This window comes from Armigeres subalbatus, chromosome 2, assembly GCF_024139115.2.
Source record: "Armigeres subalbatus isolate Guangzhou_Male chromosome 2, GZ_Asu_2, whole genome shotgun sequence".
In the NCBI taxonomy this organism is placed as follows: Eukaryota; Metazoa; Arthropoda; class Insecta; order Diptera; family Culicidae; genus Armigeres; species Armigeres subalbatus.
This window is the reverse complement of record NC_085140.1, coordinates 464,722,603-464,731,271: the sequence shown is the minus strand read 5'-3', so window position 1 is coordinate 464,731,271 and position 8,669 is coordinate 464,722,603. Positions and strand designations below refer to the sequence as shown.

Genomic DNA, 8,669 nt, shown 5'->3' with positions numbered 1-8,669 from the left:
TCAGCAGTGTTTCATCGATTAATGCATCTATTGAATTAGTTGATGAACCCGACGAAATCCGACAGCCGATCAATGTTAACTGTAGATTTGAAGGCTTTCACCCAATAACATTGGAAGAATTAAGGAATATTTGCTTCTCGATGGGAAAAACGGCTGGTGTAGATAACGTAAATGCAAAAGTGATACAAGACTGCTTTGATGTCATCGGAGACAGCTTGCTGGACCTAATTAATGAATCTATACAAACTGGGCACGTGCCACAAGTTTGGAAGGAATCCCTTGTGATTCCTATACAAAAAGTTGCTGGAACGATTAAATCCGAAGAGTTTGTGTGTGTGTGTGTTTTTTTTTCTTCCTAAACAATGGAGGGGGAATCTGCTCAACAGACATCCTGGGTTGACCAGGAAGTACGGGGTTAGGGATCACCGAGGGAGGCAGGACTACATCCCCAACCCGCTAAACCGTTTCCATTGCCGCCAAGCCCATAGTCCCTTCGGTACAACCAGAAAGTAATGCTTCAAAGGGGGGCCAGTGCACAACGCACTCTCGAGGTTAGCTGCGTGTCCTTGCAGCACCGAACATCGTAACTCGCTTTTTTAGAAGAACACCATGGTATCGTGCCAGCGCGTTGCCGGCTTTCCAGGTGGCCTTACCACGCCCTATGTTCTCGGAAGGTGGGAAGGGTCGACTTCGCGCCTGCTTCCCTCTGCACGACTGGTATCAAGAATGATGATGCCGCGTGCACCCCAAATTGACCTTTCTGCGATAGGGCCTATTCGCCAGCACACAGAGGGACTTGCCGACGCCTGCCCCAGCCTTGACGAGGACCCCTTTCCGTCCTCGGGCTCGGAACCCGCCCGGTCGACCGACGCCGCGAAAGCGACGATACCATGTTGTTCTTCGCGCGGCCACTTGTTCGATAAAAGGATCGAGTTCGACCACAGAGCATGACCACCGGTATGACCCATGAAGCCGACTCCGATCCCTTGGACCACCTCTTATTTGCGCCTGAACTAGCCATCCTTGAGTCCACGCGCCACCTTCTGTGTAGCTCCGAAACGATTTGGGCGATAGCCGATTAAACGGCGTTCCAGCCAACTTCATCTTTACACATCCTCCGAACTAGGTTGTCCGGGGTAGTGTCCAGACCACATGTGGCAAGCATGTGGTCACGCATTGCGCGAAAACGTGAGCACATGAACAACACGTGTTCCGCCGTTTCCTCTAAACCTGCGCACACCAAACACTCGGGCGAGGCCGAGCAAGCCAGCTGCGTTACCTGCACTTTGATTTTGCAGCACGCTTAAACGCCGGGCACATCGAACCCCCCATGGGGTGCATGCTGTTCACAGCTTTGCTGGAACAAATCAAACAATTGGGAGGGTTCGTGCAGCATTGTGCCTTATGTCCCTCCAATCCGCAGCGTCGGCAGAGATTGCTTCTGTCAGGGCCTTTGCAGTCCCATTGCTTGTGCCCCGGTTCCAGGCACTTGAAGCAAACTTCGGGTTGCTCGTATATGCGCACAGGGCATACCGACCATCCCACCTTGACGCTCCCTAACTTGACTACCTTGGAGGCGTCCGCTACAGATAGCCGAACCAATGCTACCTGCGTCCCTACCGGACCTTTCCGTAGCCGAACGGCTGCGGTGGTCGTCTCCACTTCACACTGTCGCCGCAGTGCCGTGACGAGCTCTTCGACTTCAGTGATCTCGTCCAGGTCTTTAACCCTTAGATTCACCTCCGTCGTGAGTACCCTCACCTTGACCGTCTCGCCTAGGACCTCCTCCGCCAACTTCTTGTAGGCGGCGCCCTTTTGCGAGACGCCCCGCTTCAGCTCGAGTATCATCTCGCCCATCCGGGTACGTCTTATTCGACGTACGTCGGCGCCGAGTTCACCGAGCTTGACGTCACTCCTCATCGCCTTCAAAACATCCGAGTACTTAGCCTCGTCCGCCGTGATGACTAGGGCATCGCCCCTGGAGCGATTGGCGCCTACCCTAGACTTCTTGCTACCCTCATTCGCCTGGGCCTTCTTTTCGGCCCTTGACGTCTTCGGTTTCCTCTTGTTCTTGACCAGGGTCCAGGAGGCGTCACCCCCCTCTATTTCCCTGGTCTGGTGCGGCTGAGAACTTTCAACCTGCCGTAACCCCTTATCACCGTCTTTCCTGAGTGGACGGACCTTTCCAGGTCCTTCCTCCCCCGGTTTTGGAGGTACCTGACCGGGGTTCAGCTTCCCAGCCCCACTACCCTTGTTCGGGGTAGTAACCCTCCGCGTTTTGGAGCGGCCCCAGGAGCTCATCCCCTGGAGACTGTCTCCTGTTTTTGTATCTGCTCCGTTTGAGCAGTCACCCCCGACGTACCCGCAAATACTTGAGCCTCAGTCTGGGTAGACTTTGGCACCACCGTCTTCGCTGGCACGCCTTCGGTCGATTCGACCTTGTCCGAGTCCGCGAATCCTCAGTCTGGGTAGACCTCGACTCCACCGATTTCACGGGTTTACACTTGGCCGTTCCGACCGCCCTCTCCAGCCTGGCGTCCAGCATCGACTTTCGAAGTTTCTGCAAGCTCCTCTTGAGGTCCTTGCTGATATTATGCTTCGATGACGCAAAGTCGATGATGGCGTCCAGCTGTTCCGTCGCCACCTCGAAGGCCGAAAGCCCATCGCGTTTGCGGTTCATCGCCTCCACAAGCCATGGGCCGTCAATAACCCCTATCGACGTTTTTATAGCCGAGAGGAAGGTTGAGTGACCCACGCTGGCGCTGCGCACTGAGCTGCCGACTATTGCCTCTGGCCTCCTAGGCGGAGACCTGAACAACCCACCTCTTGCGAAGGGGTTGTCGCCTACACTACTACCACTAATTGAAGAATTGACTTGGTTTTCCATTTTGGTCCCACGAGTTGCTCGGGAAAAGAGGTCCACCACGCCAGAGCCCAGCATGACGCGGTAAGGGACAATTACTGTGGAGGGTGCCCAGGTACCCCACAGGCTCCGTTAAAGGCCTAGCTTATTATTTCACCCCCCTGGCCATGCATCCCCTCGGCACGGGTCGCTTGACGCCTTGGGATTAGCCTCTTAACCTCTTGCGAAGGGGTTGTCGCCTACACTACTACCACTAATTGAAGAATTGACTTGGTTTTCCATTTTGGTCCCACGAGTTGCTCGGGAAAAGAGGTCCACCACGCCAGAGCCCAGCATGACGCGGTAAGGGACAATTACTGTGGAGGGTGCCCAGGTACCCCACAGGCTCCGTTAAAGGCCTAGCTTATTATTTCACCCCTCTGGCCATGCATCCCCTCGGCACGGGTCGCTTGACGCCTTGGGATTAGGGGTTAGGAACGATGGTCCCGGTCTAACTCGCAGTGGCCATGGGGAGGGGTCGTCAAGCCCTTGGACAAAGTCCCTGCTGCCCCAGTGTGTGTGTGTGTGTGTGTGTGTGTGTGTGTGTGTGTGTGTGTGTGTGTATGTGTGTGTGTGTGTGTGTGTGTGTGTGCGCAAAACTACTCAAAAAATGTCACTCATTTTTCGGGCACTTATCCTCAACCGATTTGCTCGCAACAAATTGCATTTGACGCAGAATCCTGTCCCATTGTTTCCTATTTGAAATTGGCCAGATCGGACTATGGGATCGAAAGTTATGGCCAAAATACAAATTCATACGAAAAAATCGCGTAAAAAATGTCACTCATTTTTCGGGCATTTATCCTCAACCGATTTGCTCGCAACAAATTGCATTCGACGCAAAATCCTGTCCTATGGTTTCCTATTTGAAATTGGCCAGGTCGGACTATGGGATCAAAAGTTATGGCCAAAATACAAATTTATACGAAAAAATCGCGTAAAAATGTCACTCATTTTTCGGGCACTTATCCTCAACCGATTTGCTCACAACAAGTTGCATTCAACGCAGAATCCTGTCTCACTGTTTCCTATTTGAAATTGGCCAGATCGGACTATGGGATCGAAAGTTATGGCCAAAATATAAATTCATACGGAAAAACCGCGTAAAAAATGTCACTCATTTTTCGGGCACTTATCCTCAACCGATTTGCTCACAACAACTTGCATTCGACGTTGAATCCTGTCCGTTTTATTCTTTTGAAAATTGGCCATATCGAACTATGGGATCGAAAATTATACCATTTTTGCCTTTCTCGTATACAAAGTATACGTAAAGGCTATATGTTCGCTCGAAAAACGAACTTTTGATAGGAGTCCCGGCTCAGAAGTTATGGCCAAAATACATTTTTTTCACCAAAAGTGCGTAGAAATTACTCACTCGAAAAAAACGGGAAAGGCACCATCACCGCTAGGTGGGTTAATCTGGGTTAATTTGAATAATGATTTTTCTTTCTGTGTACCAATTAATTCACTTCACGCCCAAAAACTGTTGAAAACTGCTTTCCAAAAATCGAAGTGAGAGACAAATTTGACGACAGTAGTGTGAATGCAATAAAATGCGGAAGACTCAAATTCACTAGCGCAATAAGTGAAATGGTGAGTACAAAATCTACGCGATGCAACTTCATTCAATCTGAACAATACAACGTATACGCCAGCCAACACGCAAACAAAGATGTGCATACACAAGTAAATAATCATCTCTTCGCAGTTGCCAGATTAATTTATTGGAAAAACATTGCTGTTTGTCGTATTGAACAATAAAACCAAAAATAAATATTGAAACATGTTACGTAAGCTTCTATTACATTCCAAGTGGTGTATAAAAAAAATTTAAACCGATAAATACCCACACGCAAAAAAATATTGCAGTCGAAACTACCATTCCGAGGGTTATTTTAAGAATACGCACCGACGATTTTCAGCAGATAACAAACCCGTTTGATTTTACCATGCGCGCAGTAGAAATCAACTGTGGCCCATGCGGAATGTTGTCACTTGAACTGAAACAGTTGTGAATTTCTCTGGAACCACGGTAAAATTTACTGAAATTTCATGGTTGTTTTAAAAACAGAGCGTAGTCTACAAAATAGTAGTTTTTACCACGGATTTTTTTTCAGTGCATATATTTGATACACCATGAACATGTCTTATGATATAAATTAAACAATTCGTCAAGTCTGGCAACATTATGCATCAGCTGGCATACACTCAAAATAATCTAAACGTTGTTTCCACCTGAATTTTCAGGTACATTTTACGTGCACACGTAGCTGCAAATGCTTCAGAAAATTCAGGTGAAACTTACGTGTCCGGTGAATTCTATCCAAAACTCAGGTAGAACTTACCTGATTTTCACGTAGAATGAAATTTCTATCGGAAAATCAGGTAAAAGTTACGTGAATTTCAGGTGGAAAAATCTACGTATTTTTCAGGTGGAAAGAACGTGCAGATTTTTTTGGGTGTATTTTTACAGCCCCATTTCCACCCACCCCAGTTGTAAACAACATTTTATTCATCGCTGCTGCACTTTTCCGTACCAATTGCATCACTATTACAAACAAGTGATACAGTCATTAATTTTCAAAACATTGTGATGGAGTCTTGAGCCTTAACACTAGGATTGATTCGCTAAAAAAACTTACGCGGATACATTCGTGCAGAAAATCGTTGTAACTAAATTTTCAAATGGGTATATCTCAGTGGTTTTTCAACCGATTTTCTCAGTTTTTTCACCAACCTCTTAGCCATCTCTTCTAGTTTCTGGACATTGCAAAATATTGTATCTAGGGGTGTTCAATTTTTCACTAGAGCTGTGGGAGTAAGGCAACGGGTTTAGAAAAATGCGATTGTGGAGATATACAGTCACTCTCAAAATTGAGCGTACAGCATGGATTAGATGAATATATTAGAAAATTCCAAAGGAAATTTAATTGTTGGCTCGTTTGTTTTTAATTTATTTCAATATTTATCCCTTCCTTCAATGTATGCGTACATAAAATGGTTGAAATTTTTTCTCTAAAGTTCATTTATTTGAAAATAATCTCAAAATACGCCTATTAGATGTGACAAAATTGAGCGTACAGCTAATGTTTTTCTATAAAATTTCTTATTATAAACACGATTAATGTATTTTAATATTGTTTTTTCATGATTATATTTATAATAATAAACATCCGCTACTTAAACATTCAATGTTTTGAAATTAAACCATTTTTTAATAAAAATAGCGAACAAGTACACAGAAAGAAAAATCGTTAATAAAATTAAAAAAATCGTTGGTAAAACTAAAAAGTTGCGTTGGTTCTTTTTCGTAGAGAGTTGCGTATGTTCAAAATAAAAGTACGCAAACTTTTGTTACACCCGCGGTTAAAAAATTACGTGCCACTCTAAAATTAAAAGTTTAGACATTCAAAGTGAAATTATACAACTGTCAGATCAAAATGGTCACACTATAAAAATGGGTGTGGAATATTTTTACTTAAAAACGAAGCTCTTGATTCTTCATAACAGAACCTCCCACCCCCAACACTACATTTATGTTGTCTTTATGAATATATTTTATTCGTATACGTTTATCATAATATGTGGATTATCATTATTTCAAAAGTTTTCAATTTGAATTACAACTACAAAAATGAAAGCAGCAGTAACTGTGAAGCTCCAAAAACTGGGACGCGCATCGTATCCATCGTGGAATGCCATGTTAAATATCTGCAAGAAACAAAAAATCGGTATTCATGCATAAGTAATATGCTCTTTACTAATCTTATGTTCTTATGTGTATTTATTTATTCAATCAGCAAAAGTAGCACCCGTGAAATTAGTGCACACCAGAATGATTTCCGTTTCGTACTATGTGCCGGTGCTTTTTTCTATTGTTTAAAAACATAAACCTACCTTTCGATTCTATCTGATGGGCTGGGATATTTTCGGGTGCGCTACCATGAAACCCAGCCTCCAACAAGGAGCCGCGTTCTTTCGCCACGAGATGCATACGCGGAGGACCATTTTGAAATCTGTTGATCGGTAATCGTAGATTCTATAATGGAGATAAATGTCGAAACATTATCATTACACTAGCAATTTAATTAGCCAAAAATAATATCACCTGTGCTTACCTGTATATCTAATAGTATTTATTTGGAGAAGGTGCAAACGATCAAATTTCCAGGTCAGGCTGGCGCACAATAAACAGTTTTTGTTTTCTGCAACCTACGATAGGGAATTGGAAAATGACAGTCACCGGCAAAACAAAAAGAAAGTTATTTTCAATGGATGGTTTGACTGTTCTACAATTCTTTTTTTGAAAAGATGTACTTTTAAATTTGCACACTGGGAAAGTCGAAAAACACTTTCGAAGTAAAACCGTAACTTTTGCGTTAATCAATTCTACTTTTATTTTCAAGAAAATTAAACACTTTTCAAATAAAAAATGCAAAATATTTAATAGAACCATGTTTGTTTTTTCTGTGTTAGATGTATAAACAATGCTATTTAACAATTCAATGCTGCTGGGCAAAATAGATGCTTTAAGATATGGATTTCACCGGCATCGTGTCTTCACGGATACAAATTTCATCCATTTGCTTCAAAAATATACATGTTTACTTCCAAAATGGTAAAATGTTTGAATCAAACATATTTATTTTTAAAACCAAATTAAATCCCTGTTTGTTTTATACAAACACTAGTGGGCAGCCCCTCGCTCGCTCTTGCAAAAGTAAACAAAAACTCGAGTTCGGATCGGATCCGATCAGAGGTAAACAGAGGAGCAGGAGCAAGTGTGGTATAATATGTTTTCTTGCTTCCAAATTAATGATAAGCTTGATGATAAGGATGTTTTTCAGGTACAGAAAGGTAAGTAAATGAAATATGAACGATTGGAATTGTGAAATCTGGTAGTCAAATGCTACCAGAATATGAAAATTGATAGAATTGATAAGAAAATATTATGAATGGCTGAACCAAAACAATAATATCCATGTTTGCTTCAAACATTTAGCTGGTTGAAACAAACTGAAACGCACATTTGATTCAAAAGAAAGTTTTCGTTCGCTTCAAATGCAACAATATGTTTGATCCAAACATATTTATTTTTGATGCCAGAACAAACTGAATTATTGTTTGGGTTTACCTAGAATATGTTTGTTTTTAACGTAGTTTTTTCTGCGTGTTATATATGATAGATAATCGAAATCGAGCGAGATATTGCGATATTTACTCCTATTTAGACTTACTCTGAATAATTTATTATCACAGTCGAATTTCGCACACGATTTCGCAGTCCGTCAAGGTTACTGCACATAAAAGTTATCTAATTTTCCCATACAATATTTGTTTTTGAAACACCTAATTTTAATTAGCCTTGCATCTGGCAGTGATCAAGTTCGAGTGTCAACAACAAAAATAGTTTGTGTTCATCATCGCCCCAAAGCGTTTGACAGTGCGAAGTTCTAAAACGGGATGAGTAGAATTATCACAGAAATCTAAACAATTGTGAAAAGAGCAATATACGATTAATTTGGGAAAATTCAGTCGGTAAATGATGAAAACAGATGTAAACATACCAAGAAAATGACAAATGTTGGGAACGGCATATTTCAAATTAAGTATAACTTTATTTAAAAGTCGATGTATAGGTAGCTTATAAGCTCAGGACACTCATTAATAATAATATTAATAAAAGAGCAGCACACGGATACATTATAAGATGTCATTTTATATTTGAAGACTCAGTCACCGTACACAGAGCCAAAAAAAGTTA

General features: G+C 42.6%; 1 long non-coding RNA gene across 2 annotated transcripts; it reads right to left on the bottom strand.

Annotated features, from left to right (window-relative positions):
* Positions 1-6,438: 6,438 nt before the first annotated feature.
* Positions 6,439-7,233, bottom strand: LOC134218375 (uncharacterized). Of its 2 annotated transcripts, none has more exons than XR_009981331.1 (3): positions 7,014-7,233; positions 6,803-6,944; positions 6,439-6,616 (listed from the first exon to the last, which is right to left on the bottom strand). It is a non-coding gene; the product is annotated as an uncharacterized LOC134218375 (long non-coding RNA). The 2 variants fall into 2 exon arrangements; XR_009981330.1 differs by having other exon boundaries at positions 7,024-7,227.
* Positions 7,234-8,669: the final 1,436 nt, after the last annotated feature.